The sequence below is a fragment of the Podarcis erhardii genome (assembly GCF_964252035.2).
Source record: "Podarcis erhardii genome assembly, chromosome: 8".
In the NCBI taxonomy this organism is placed as follows: domain Eukaryota; kingdom Metazoa; phylum Chordata; class Lepidosauria; order Squamata; family Lacertidae; genus Podarcis; species Podarcis erhardii.
Window position 1 is genome coordinate 51429925 of NC_138499.1, and position 14111 is coordinate 51444035.

At 41.8% G+C, this 14111-nt stretch overlaps 1 protein-coding gene across 5 annotated transcripts in view; it reads left to right on the top strand.

Annotated features, from left to right (window-relative positions):
* Positions 1-14111, top strand: part of LDLRAD4 (low density lipoprotein receptor class A domain containing 4) — a 279034-nt gene that overhangs the window by 56453 nt on the left and 208470 nt on the right. The window lies entirely within an intron of this gene.

The following is a 14111-nucleotide window of genomic DNA, read 5'->3' on the forward strand; positions in this document are numbered from 1 at the left end:
AGTGCAACATACACTCTTAAAAATGCCACTTCTACAGGAGACTAAGGGGCTGGTTAGCACAGTTGGTTAGAGCGTGGCGCTAATAATGCCAAGATCCCTGTATGGGCCATTGTACATACTTCGTACAGGAGATGAAACGAGTTTCAAGCATAACCTGCAAAGTTAAATGTGGGTAGTTTATATCCATTCCGTATCTGTCATATTTTTTTCATATTCAGTATGCCTTAGTAGGCAAGTACTTTTTGACTATAAAAGAATAGTGATGTGGTTTTTTTTTTTTTTAAAAAAAAAAACCTCATTACATTTATATATGTCGACAGTGATCATTGTGCTAATTATGTTTATAAAGTTGGGGTCCAAGTCCAGTTGGCTCCTCTGCTACAGTAGGATACTTTTCCATTCTTACCTCTGCTGAGTTTTAGTATCTGGTAGCTGTTTCCATTTCACATAGCAAGCAAGTGGCATAATAGTATGCTGATTGTGCTGAATAATGGAAATGTATTCCCCATAGGATAAGTGACTTTGTGGCATACTACAGATGTAGCACTAAACTGTGACCCCCCATCTGCACTCTACATTTTATAGCAGCATTGTACCACTTTAAACAGTCAAAGCAGTGCAAGGTGGTAGCACACAAGCATGAGACTTATGTATGTATTACCAACCTAAACCATAGCTTTGTATTACATCCATACCAGGCCTGTGTTTGTGCCAGCATGTGTATCTGCAAGAAATTATTGTCCTCATCAGAAAATAAAAAAGTGCAAGTTAGGAAGACACCCCTTTCTAAAGCACAGTTCAGTCCTGCTTTACCTTTTGCTACCTCTTATTGTGCTTGCGCAGAGATCTCAACATCATGCCCTTTTAAAATCTGCTTTTGGTTTTTCTTGGAGAGGTGTCATTTTTCGCTTCAAGAAGCTGAAAGTTCATCATGCGACTCAACAGATCAGTAAATGAAGTTCTAGAGTGTTACACACATGCAGTGCACACTTCAGACAAGCAGCTAACTTCTCCACTTCTGATAGCATTCAACTAAAATCTCAATTTTCATAATGTTTTAATGAAGAATGAAAAGTTGCCTTAATGTGGATGAGTAAGCCATTCCTCAAGTCATCAAAGAAGAAGGGGAAAATAATAATTAGAAGTCATGCCTGAAAGACTATCTGGTGTAGTTTAATGGCAGGTTGGCATTTTCTTCCCGCCCCTCAAATCATGCCAGGGGAAAATTGCTGATGAGTCATGATATGCTGTAACTGCTGCAATGAGGGGGGCATGTCAGATTATGATTCATAAATAATTGCTGGTAGGGATGAAAAAGTCGACCAATATCCTATAAAACAGGGAGACCTGTCACAAAAGCTTAATCTACCTATAGTCAGGGGATAAATTAATGACCAGTATGGATGTCACTTTAATTTTGCTCCTGCAACGTGTGTACCACAATGCAGTTACATTGGGTACTTCCAAAACAATTTAACAGGAATTCAGTACTGAACTGTCTGGGGCTTTGTTGCTTAATAAGATGAATCTCAAACTTTTTTTGTAATTATGCTGAACAGCAGTTAGTAACTTTGCAGGCTTACTCATTTGCAACTAATGATTTCATTTAATAAAATATAGTAAATCTAGACAACAACCAGCACATTTTGCTAGCATTTCCTATGCCACAATTTGGAAGTGTGTATAAGCAAAGCAAACTTTATAGTCTGCAAACTATACAAGGCAAAGGACAATAGCGAGTCTCCACAAATCAAAATAAATTCTGTTTGAATTAAGGCTTTCAAAAAGCATTTGACAAAATTGCAGAGCTTTGAAAAACTAAAAGACAAAGTGCGAGACTGGCTTCACTATTATCAATGGAGGCATACAAATTGGACAAGAAAATTGGCTTCCAGGTGGAAAAATCAAAATTGGAAACTGAACTGTTAGATCCCAAAACTAAGACTCTGTCAAGAATGTATAACTTGCTGTTGAAATGGAATACTCAGGACGAAATGGTGAAATCTGCTATGATAAAATGGGCACAAGATGTGGGACACAACATTATGCTGGCTGACTGGGAACAGTTATGGACCAGAGGTATGAAGTTTACGGCATGTAATGCCTTAAGAGAGAATATTATGAAAATGATATACAGGTGGTACATGACACCAGTCAAGCTCGCAAAAATATATCATTTGCCCGATAATAAATGTTGGAAATGTAAAGAAACTGAAAGTACATTCTTTCACCTTTGGTGGACGTGCCCAAGGATCAAGGCTTTCTGGGAGATGATCTATAATGAAATGAAAAAGGTATTTAAATATACCTTCCTGAAGAAACCAGAGGCCTTTCTCCTGGGCATGGTCGGCCAATTGGTGTTAAAGAAGGATAGAACTTTTTTCATGTATGCCACAACAGCAGCAAGAATACTCATCGCAAAGTATTGGAAGACACAAGATTTACCCACCCGGGAAGAATGGCAGATGAAGGTGATGGAGTTCATGGAGCTGGCAGAAATGACTGGCAGAATCTGAGACCAGGGAGAAGAGTCGGTAGAAGAAGATTGGAAGAAATTTAAAGACTATTTACAGAAATATTATAAAATTAAGGAATGTTAGAAGGATGTTGGAATGAAGATATGTGGTTTTAGTAGTAATGTTATAAAGGAGTATTTAAAGATGGATTATTAACAGATGAGAATGTAAAGTTATAATATATTAAGATAAATTAGTAAGATAAAAGTAAAAATGGAAAGGATTTGCTGAAATAACTAATTGAACTAGAATACAAAAAAGGGAGGTGTGAGGAGGTCAGGGAAACAAGCAAATGAAAGTTAAGGCATTGAAAGGTTGACTTGTTTTTAATTGTTTTTACTTTTTTGTACTTTGTATTTTTTGTTTCTTTTTACTTTTTCTGTTCTTATTCTTGTAACTTTTTTTTTTGAAACTTTAATAAATATTATTATTAAAAAAAGCATTTGACAAAGTCCCTCTCATCAAAGGCTCTTGAGTAGACTTGGCAGACATGGGATGACAGCTCTTCCTATGAATCAATAACTGATTAAGAAAAGGAAGCAGAGAATAGGAATATCTGGACTGTTCTCAGTTAAGTCACAGTGTAAGTTATCCTGAACATAGGTGCGAACTCCCTTGGAACTGTGGGTGCTTGAGCACCCACAAAATCTCCCATGAAGGGGCTGGGCACCCACAAATTTTGGTGCCATGGCCATGAATGCTGCATGGCACCCATAGCCCCGGGCACCCACAGTTGTGGGGCCAAGCTGGCACTCCTGATCCTGAATATGTAGTATTGCGGGTGGTGCTGTGGTCTAAACCACTGAGCCTCTTGGGCTTGCTGATTGGAAGGTCAGTGGTTCAAATCCCCGTGACGGGGTGAGCTCCTGTTGCTCTGTCCCAGCTTCTGCCAACCTTGCATTTCAAAAGCATGCCAGTGCAAGTAGATAAATAGGTATGGTGGGAAGGTAAATGGCATTTCTGTGCGCTCTGGCACTTGTCACGGTCCTCCGTACGCCAGTGGCGGTTTAGTCATACTGGCCACATGACCCGGAAAGCTGTCTGTGGACAAACACCGGCTTCCTTGGCCTGAAAGCAAGATGAGTGCTTCAACCCCATAGTCACCTTTGACTGGACTTAACTGTCCAGGGGTCCTTTACCTTTTTACCTTTTTATTGTTGGAAGAACATAAAAAGTATCTTGCTATATTAGACCAAGACTCCTCTATACCTATTCCCTTCTGATTTTGATCCACATCTCTTTCCTGCTTTCTATTAACTGGATTCTAGGAAAGGGGTGGCCACCAAGCAATTTCAAATGGCCCTGGAAGGTTTCAACAGTTTGGTGACAGTGGTGCCCTTTTTTATTTTTAATGTATCGGTCCACTTTGTGTATACAGTGCATTAGAGCAGCAGGTGAATAAGATCTTCCTCACCTTGCCTTGTTTCAAGGCATTCTATGGGGCTTTTCATACAGTTCCAATGGAGCTGCTGCTTCCAGATCACTAAGCAATGATCAGCAGCACTCGGGTATTATTGGAGGTTTCTGATGTTAACCTGAGTACCAGTGATAAATTCTATGGAAGCAGAGCTTCTATTGGTAACCACAGGAGAAACCCCATGGACCACCTTGAAGCAATAAGCCAGGCAAGAAAAATTAACTTTGCTGGAAGCTGCTACTTCAAAGGGCCCTGAGGCAGCAGTTCCCAAGGCCTTCCCTCATCCCTGCCATCAAGAAAGGTAAAAGGCAAGGGAAGCTGCCTGCAGTTGAATGTGCCTGCTATATACACAATCTACACAATCGTGCAAACCTCTTTGTGTGTTGTGAAAGAAAGGGAGGGAGAGAGAGAGATTGTCCGCGGCAACTTTGGCAACACCCATATTTTGACCATACTCACTGTATATTGTAGTCTCTTGAGGTTACAGTAGGGCAATGTGGTCCTCTGACTGAAAAGGTTTCTAGGGAATGCAGAATGCTGTCATGATTCAAGTTTTCTCTTTCACCCAGCAAGAGTTTCCTGCTCATTGTCGACCCAAATATGACAAATATTGCGAATCTAGTAATCTAATAGCTTCTACCTTCATTTGGCCTTAATGTGGAGGTGTTTTTTTTAATGTCAGGCTTGATTAATTTATCTGGGTTTGATATGGGTAACATTTAAAACAGTAAAATAAGTTTGGTAGTCCGTTCATTTTTATTGCAGCTCCCTTTGCAGCAATTTACCTCATGGAGCAGAGAAATAGAGTTTGTCAGAATTATTTCCAGATACTTAATTTACTGTGGAATTACTTAATGCCTGTGTTTTTAAAAATACATTCAAACCAATTATAGGCAGATATTTAGTTATATTCAGTATATTTATTTACATGAACACATTACCTGCGCTTTAGCTTTGTATGCAAGTTTTACCTTTTCATTTCATGTATTTTTGTATTAGGTGGTTTTAATATTTTACTTGCAAACCACACAGATAACTTTAAAAAACAAAAACAAAACAAAACTGGGTATTGAAAGTAAATGCATAAAACATACTTCCTCCGTAAACAAATCGGAAACTCTTATCTTGGGTGGATTGATTTTAAATTGTTTTTTAAGTTACAAAGAGTTAAATATGCGTGCTGAAATTTAGCAGCACTGCAGATACTTCTGACAACAGTGGCTATAACCTACTAGATGTCCTCTGTATAAGCACCAATGTGACTTTGGGGACTGCTGAGACTCAGTCTGTTGCGACTGGCATCAGTTGCCACAGGCAAGTAATCACAAGAAACTGACCTTGGCGAAAGCACATTTTACACTTCAGTGCTGTTCGACTCTGTGTGTGTGTGTGTGTGTGTGTGTGTGAGAGAGAGAGAGAGAGAGAGAGAGAGAGAGAGAGAGAGAGAGAGAGAACAATATGAATAAAAAGAAGGCAAAAGGATTATCACAATTTTCAGAAATTTCAGAGGTACAGTATATGCACAAATATAGACTAAACCTCTGGATGCCCAATTTTATTTCAATTTAATTTTTATGTCAATTGTCCTGGAAATATGTATCAAAAAGTGCTATACGAAATAACTATATATTTTTAAACAGAAAAACATGAGTAGCTGCTTTTAAAATATACCTCTCAAGGAGTGTGCAAAACAACTAACCAAGCTTCTTTCTATTCCTCACTGTGCATTGTTACCAGAAATTACAAATTCAAAAACAATATGTATGATTTTTAAAAAAGACCTTTTATAACGTAATTTTAAAATGCCTTCGTTGTGGTCCCAGTTTAAACTTTTTGCTGCAACTATGAATAATGTGCACTGTGATGGTGTCTTTTGCACTGCAACATGTGCTCAGTTGCCACTAATTAAGAACTTGATGGAGAACTTTATCACAATCCCTGATGCAAAAGGCACACATTTTCTCTGTGTTCTTTTCAACTTGCATATACAATGGCTTGAGGCCTTGAACTGCACAGTTTGTCAAGCCAGAAACAATGTTTTTCAGGGACATTGATGACCTAGGGCAGATAAGCTGACAGGCACAACCTGCAGAATTTAGACTGCCATGTGGTAACTTATAAGATACCTTTTCCAGTTTTCAACACTGGATGGCTCAAGTAAAAAACCCAGTTTAGTTTATACTTCAGATGCACGTTTGTTTCTTATAAATATTATTTAAGATTATGAACAACTTACTTATCCCAGTGTCCAAGACGCAGGCTGGTTTGCATACCCTCCAACATGTTGCCCAGAAAACTTAGACACACATCTTTTGGGACACAATCCTGCACAAGTCATGTGATATGACCCATGAGAGATTGTGCCCCAAAACATCTTTCAGGCCGTGGTGCCCAAAAACACACATTTTGGGCACCGTGCTCTGGAGAACACAGCCCCCCAAAATAGGATGTCCTGACTGAATTGGGGCATTCAGAGATTACCTGTTTGTCTCCAGGCCCAGTTCAAAGCACTGAGGATGACCTTTATAAATAGCATCGGTCCAGGAAACCTCAGGGGCTGCCTTCTTCCTACCAGCCTTCCTGCTCCAAAAGATTTGACAGAAGCTTGTCTTTTTGTCTTCTTGATGGTGCAGGCTTGGCTGATAAGAGCTAGGGAAAAGACCTCCTTTGTGGCTTCACCCAATTTACAGAACTCTTTGATTCCCCAGTGGTGTTTTACTGTATAACAAAAACCTTTTAGTTTAGGCAGATGTTTTATCAGCTAGGCAGGTTTTTATCCAATGCTTTTCTTATAGACTCACTGCTGCACTTTATATATACCATTGTATTTTATGGTTGCTTTGAATTCTTGATAGCCACTCTAAGTGGTGCATAGGCAGGATCTACCAATTCAAAATAAATAAATAAATAAATAAATAAATAAATTATTGGGCATCTAAATGAGTGAAAATTAGCTTTTTAGCAGGGAAGAGGCAGAGACTGAACTCACTTGCCCTCCTACATGCTAATTTTAGGCATTTTAAGAAGAGCTTTTGCATATGCAACCCAGGCTGCTGGATTAGGAAACCTGTGTGCAGTGCCTATTTACATGTACAATACCCAATTCAGCTAAGGATATACACTGGAAGCCTGCTTCCACATTCAAATTTCCCCCAGCTGGATCGAAGCAGACCAAAGCCGTGTTTCAATTCCTGAAGCTCTCCACCCATGCAAATTGGCTGATTTCAACCACATAGTTCCAAATTGTAATCACCACTGCTTGCTTCCAACTTCATGTGTTCAGGATTATGATGCAGGACAAAAAAGGTTCTGGAAGTTGGAACAATAGGTATAACCAATTAGTAAGTCAAGTTGCCTTCCTACTGGCAAAGTATTGATCCTTAAGTGGATGCCTTAGTATATGCAAACAAATCATGTTTATTTAAATTTTCTATGCTGCCTTTCTGCCTTTCTCTTCAGCTATAATGTGGTTTCACTAATTCCCATTTCTCAATCATTTGGGAGAGAGAGAATTTCTGTTAGTAACTACGAGTGCCTCACTTCTTTTTAAGACTTCATACTTTTCTCCATAGATTATAAACTTTAATGAGTGGTCTTAAGAGTGTAGGAGGATGAATCTTACAAGCAAGCTGTTCATGTATATATTGTTAATACACGATGAGAACAGATTACTGAGAAGCAATTCAGATACCAACACAATAGTCTGCCTTGTCCTCAAAAGTGGTAATTTCTACAACATTTTGATTCACCCGTCCCCCCCCCCCCTTACCAGATGCATGAATTACTCTTTTCAACAATATGTAGCATCTGCTAATGTTCTGTGTTGCTTTCACACTGTGGTACAATATCGAGACAGCAACATTGACATGTCTGATTCATTATTATCGTGGAGATGGAACAGGCACAGTTGCCCTGCTGTAGTCCTGGTCATTGTTCTTTGGCATACTTTGGAGAGATGGTCCTCCACCTTGGGCTGTGTACACACCATACTTTAAAGCACATTCCCCCTCCCAAAGAATCCTGGAAACTATAGTTTGTCAAGGGTGCTGGAAATAGTAGCTCTCAAAAGTAAACTACAGTAAACTTCCAGAATTCTTTTTTGGGGGGCGGGTGGGTTATGCTGAAAATGTGTTTTAAGTGAATGGTCTTCACTTAATCTCCAGTCTTAAATCAGTGGTGTATTTTTAAGAACTACTTAATATTTCAGCCACATAAAACCATCTCTGCCATAAATGTTTACTTTTCATTCCCCCCAACTCCAATGATACTGATGAAGGAATACTTTTGGAATATGAGTTGATGTCCCTCCATTTCCTCCTCCTCCTCCTCCTCCTCCTCAAGCCTCCAGGAGATTCTAGAACCATATGTACTGGGTGCATGTTAGAGATTTTTAAAGAGCTGAGATGCGCTCTGGTAAAGGTGTTATTGCCCATAGGGAGAACCATTCCCTGGTGAAAAGTGAAAACCCTTTTTTAAAAGCTGGCATTTTTCAGTAAGCTTTTTTTAATTTTATGGTTAATTTTATCTTTTGTGTTTCTTTTGTGACATCACTGTACACTACTTAGAAATGGCAGCGATAAGTGGTATAGTTGCCCTGGGCCTCCACCTGTGTAGTTGCAGTAGATGTAAATGTCATGGGCATCTATTAAATAGTGCCTATGAGGGTAACTTTATCTACCAAGCACAATAGATGCCAATTTCCAAAACCAAAGAACCATAGTTTTTCTCTCTTGTTGAGATTCATTTTCAAATTATTGGGACTCATCAAGACCATTACAGAATGCACATACAAATTTATCACCTGCGTAGCCTCACCTGCTTCCAGTGATGGAGAGAAGTAAAGTTGAGTGTCCTTAGCATACTAATGACACCTTCCTCTGAACCCTCAGATGATGTTGCTCAGCAATTTTACACAGATGTTAAAGAGCACGAGGGATAAGATGGAATCTTGCAGGACCTCACAGCTAAAGCGTTTCTCACAGCAATTGTAACGCATGAAACTTCACTTAGTTGTTTATCAGGCAAGGAAATAGAGGTTGGAACTTGAGTGCAAATACTGGCAGATTGGGGTGAATAACATATGAGAGCATGGAGACTCTTAAAATGAAGTGGATCATTAAAAACACCTCTGGAGGTGACCACTTGAATTTAAGTAGGACTGTACCTTTTAATTCAGACACTTTCCTTGAAGAGGGTCAAGCAATTGTTAAACCAGAGAGTTAACAGACATTTGAAATGCAGAGGAAAATGGAAGCTGACCAAAGTTAGGGCCATTGCCCCACTGAACTGTAAAAGGAATGCTAACGATGACAGATTTTTTTCTGGAAAGACCTTATGTGATGGAAGTTTAATTTCCGTTGTCAGTAGAAAAGCTTTTGGAAAGACAACCAGCAGTGTGCCATTTTTGTCACAACCTGAAATGTCAATGGAAAAAGTTTTAGAACAGATTGGTAGAATAAACAGCAAGAACACATGAGAGCCAAATGTTCATCTAGCTTTTTGTTTTATTGACTTCAATTATTCTGCAACATAGATCTGAGAATTTTAAAGTCATTCCCATGTCAGATTGCTGAAACTCTAGAATGTGTCCTGAATGCCATGGTCAGCTACAAAAGGGTGTATATTTTTGTGGGAGTTCAGAACTTAACTGGTTAAGTGTTCTGAGCTGTGCGTCACTTTCTGATGTGACGTCAGCTGTAGAAGCTGGGAGGAGTCTGGGAGGAGACTGTATCTTGTTGTTCTCTCTGTGTGTCTTGAGAGAGACGGACATGTTTTAACATGGCTGCAAGCAGTGATGGACAAATGTTTGAATAAAAGCTGTAAATAGACGAAGCTGTCTGTGTATGCTTGCATGGAGCAAGGGAGAAAAAGACTGTTTTACACCGCTGTCTGCTACTCTGCTAAGCCGTGGCCAAAGAGACAGCAGACTTTGTTGCGCAGCTGAGAAAGAAGCGTGCCGGACGCTGCGAATGACGGATTGGGATCGTAAAGCTGTCTGAGTACACGGCTCAACGATCAAGCTATCAAGATCGTTATCTCTGACAGGTTATGGGAAGGTCAGTAAACGCTCGTAAAACAGTCGGTGTGAGCTCCAGGAACGCTTTGAAGTCGGCACAGAAGCTAGCTGGAGGTTGGAAGCTGCATTCCTTGAGTCTAGCCTAATGCCGGGAAGCAGAGGGAGTTTTTGCCTGCTTCCGAGAGACAGTGAGAGCTTCTGATACAGAAAGCTGGCTGGAGCTGGAAGCTGAGACGCAGCTGCTGTCGTTTCTCCACGGAAGGGTGAGGCAGAGAAGCTGTACCTGATCGTAAGTACGCTTGGGCCCCCTTTAGGAGAATGGGAAGACAGGCAGGACGTTTGCAGGATGAAGAATTACGACGCCAGAAGGAGGGCAAAGCTGGCACCGGGAGCTCTGGGAGTAAGGGCGGAGCCAGGCCAGCGGAATGCACGGTCCAGGCCTTGTTTGTTCGTCGTTGCTACATCTGTAATTCACCAGACCATTTGCGTCGCAGTTGCCCCCACCGGAGCACAGAGCCAAGACAGGATGTTTTCAAGGACACTTCTCATGGGAACCAGGCGAGTTTCCATGGCAACAAGACTGGCCAGGCAGGAAGACGTGCAGGTGGGCGTCGGGGTAAACAACAGGAAGAGTCTTTTCAAACAACTGCCTGCATGGCCTTGTTTGAGCACAGCTGTGTGGAAAATTCCAAGCTTAGCTTTGTCATCGACTCTACAGCCAACCGCAACATGGTTCCAGAGACCCCTGCAGTCGAGATGTGGAATTGCACGGCAGTTTCAAAAGGACAAAGGACTGATAAGTTTGCTAATGCCTATTTTTCTGTTTTGCAGGAGACGCTGCAGTTTTGTGTTATCCCAGAGGGGGATCATTGTTTGTTATCTGTGCCTTATTTGTTAAGTAAGGGGTTCAAAGTTTGTTTTGAAAATGATGTCTGCACAATCTCCAGAGGAGGGAGGTTACTTGCCACGGTTAAGAAGGGGCAGAATGATCTTTTCATTCTTAAAACGTCTCTTGGGGGTGAGGGGAAGGTTGAGAGAGCACAGGCGCAGCGTGCTACAGTTCCCACTCATGTTCAATGTGCTTGTGCATGGCATCAGAGGACCAATCATAGTTCTCTAGAAGAACTGCAAGTACTTCCTGAGGTTACCAGAGGGTGTAAAATTAGAGATTGTGGACGTGCCATTAGTTGCGCCACATGCAAGCAGGCGAAGGTGAGGGGGTGCAGTTACCCAAAGGTGGAACGGGTTGCCACTAAACCTTTTGAGTTGGTTCACATAGATTTGGCCGGTCCTGTCAAGGAACCAAGTCTGGGAGGGGCCAGGTTTCTGCTAACTTTTTTGGATGATTTTTCGCAGAGCACCTGGACCCACGGCCTCAAATCCAGGGAGGATGCAGCACAGCTGATCAAGTGCTGGGTTGAGGGGGTGGAACAGAGATTCTCCACCAGGGTTCAAGCGATCGTCAGTGACAGAAATGCTAGGTACACTGGTTCTGCTTTGCAGCAGTTCTTTCACAGAAGAGGGATACGTCACACAGTTACTTCACCCAGTAAGAGGGGGGTGGCAGAGCTGAGAAGTGAAGCTCTGGTTAAGGCTGGACAGGTGATGCTGAAAGACGCCAGGTTACCTCCAAAGTTTTGGCGGGAGGGAATCCGTTGTGTGTCGTTCACCTGGAATCGTGTCTACAACTCACTGGTAGGTGACACACCGTACTCGTTGTTAAATGGCCGCAAACCCCAGGTTCACTTTCTGCGCAAGTTTGGATCTCCTGCGGTTGTCCCTGTGCCTAAGGCTTTGCAAGGGCCAGATGGAGACAAAGTCCAGAAAATGATCTTCTGTGGGTATGAGCCAGACGCTCGTGCATGGAGATTTGCTTATCCGTCAGGTGATCAGAGTAAGGTGCTGGTCAGTAAACACGCTGAATTCTTTGAGCAGTATGAAAGGCCAAAGATTTCTGCACAGCGTGATGTTCTTTCAGAATGTCTCTCTGATCCAGAGGACAGTTCTGGTGAGGAGGAAGAAGAGGCTGAGTCTGCTGATGACGACCAGGTCACTGACCAGGGTCAGGAGCAGGGTGGGGCGTCTCCACAAGTTGTTAGAAAAGGACAGCCCAAGAGTGAGCCTAGTTCTCCTGTGAGTGTAATGGAGAGGATTCGAAGACGCTTTAAGTCAGAGGGGGAATCCTGTGATGCAGAGGACACACCTGCTGGTGACAGTGAGCCAGAGGAAACACCAGAGTTTGTGCCTAGGCGATCCAGTCGCACAACCAAGGGTATTCCACCTGAGAGGTACCAGGCCACAGGTACGTGGGTAAGTTTCGCACAGTGCGATTCTGAGAGTTGTGAGGTGATTCCACAGATGCCCAACAGGTGCGCCAAGGTAGGGCGCAAGGCATTGGGGAAGGGATTGATCTCACAGGGTGTGGCTGAAGATGTTACACAGGTCTTGTCAGAAAGCAACGCAAGGGGGTGTGTGGGAGTTCAGAACTTAACTGGTTAAGTGTTCTGAGCTGTGCGTCACTTTCTGATGTGACGTCAGCTGTAGAAGCTGGGAGGAGTCTGGGAGGAGACTGTATCTTGTTGTTCTCTCTGTGTGTCTTGAGAGAGACGGACATGTTTTAACATGGCTGCAAGCAGTGATGGACAAATGTTTGAATAAAAGCTGTAAATAGACGAAGCTGTCTGTGTATGCTTGCATGGAGCAAGGGAGAAAAAGACTGTTTTACACCGCTGTCTGCTACTCTGCTAAGCCGTGGCCAAAGAGACAGCAGACTTTGTTGCGCAGCTGAGAAAGAAGCGTGCCGGACGCTGCGAATGACGGATTGGGATCGTAAAGCTGTCTGAGTACACGGCTCAACGATCAAGCTATCAAGATCGTTATCTCGCACAATTTTGAGACTTGAAAGTACAGTGGTACCTCAGGTTAAGTACTTAATTCGTTCTGGAGGTCCATACTTAACCTGAAACTGTTCTTAACCTGAAGCACCACTTTAGCTAATGGGGCCTCCTGCTGCTGCCGTGCTGCCGGACTATGATTTCTGTTCTCATCCTGAAGCAAAGTTCTTAACCTGAAGCACTATTTCTGGGTTAGCGGAGTCTGTAACCTGAAGCGTATGTAACCCGAGGTACCACTGTATATACAAAGTAAAAGACAAACAACAACAACAACACAAAAACAGTAAAGTGCCTTCAGTAGTGTGGTCAACATGGGTGGGTCACACTAAAGGGAAAGCCTGCATGAGTAAGAAAGTTTTTAACAAGTGTCTAAAGCATATAGCACCATAGATGCTTGCCACGTGTCCAAAGGGAAGGAATTCCATAAAATAGGTGCAATAGTGTTAAAACTTCTGCTCTGGGTGGCCATGAGGTAGATCTCAGTGACATATGGCACAGTCAGAAGAGCATCTCCGAAAGACTACAGTGAGTAAGGGGTACAGGTGGAATAAGGCAGTTTCTCAAATAGCTTGTTCCCAGGTTGTTTATAGCTTTATATACTATCAGTTTTACCTTCAGCCTGGGCGAGTACCATAATGGGAGCCTGTGCAGTTCTTTCAACAAGGGACATAGGCTGACACTAAGATTCAGTCGGTAGTCTGGCTGCTGCACTGTGCCCTAGCTGCAGCTTCTGGACCAGTCTCAAAGGTAGCCTCACACATGGTACATTACAGTAACCAGTCTTTGGGATTGCCAGTGCCCAGATTGCTGGAATACCTGTGAATTTTATTTACCAGAATGCGTTGACTGTGCTATTTGCTCAAACTGTTACTGATATGGTTATAGTTTTACTGATATAATTATATTGATTGTAATGTTAATTTTTAATGCTGCTGCTGCTAGTTGCTTTCAGCTCAGTATTCCTGTTGGAAATGTAGAATACAAATACAAATTAAAATAAAACAAGATCAGATTGGAAAAGGAAGCATTTCCTACCAAAGATCAGTTTGTATGTCTGTTATAATAATGACAGAATACGCAATACTAAGAAAAAATTCAAAAATGTCTAAATTAGAGATCCCAAAGGCATAGTATGTGAGAGGTCTGCACTGCAAAATTCATATTTTTCAATACTTCCAATGAAAGGGGGGTGGGAAGGAATGTTCCATAAAGATAAACTGTTTATCTCTCAATAACTGAATTAATAACAACAACAACAACAACAACAA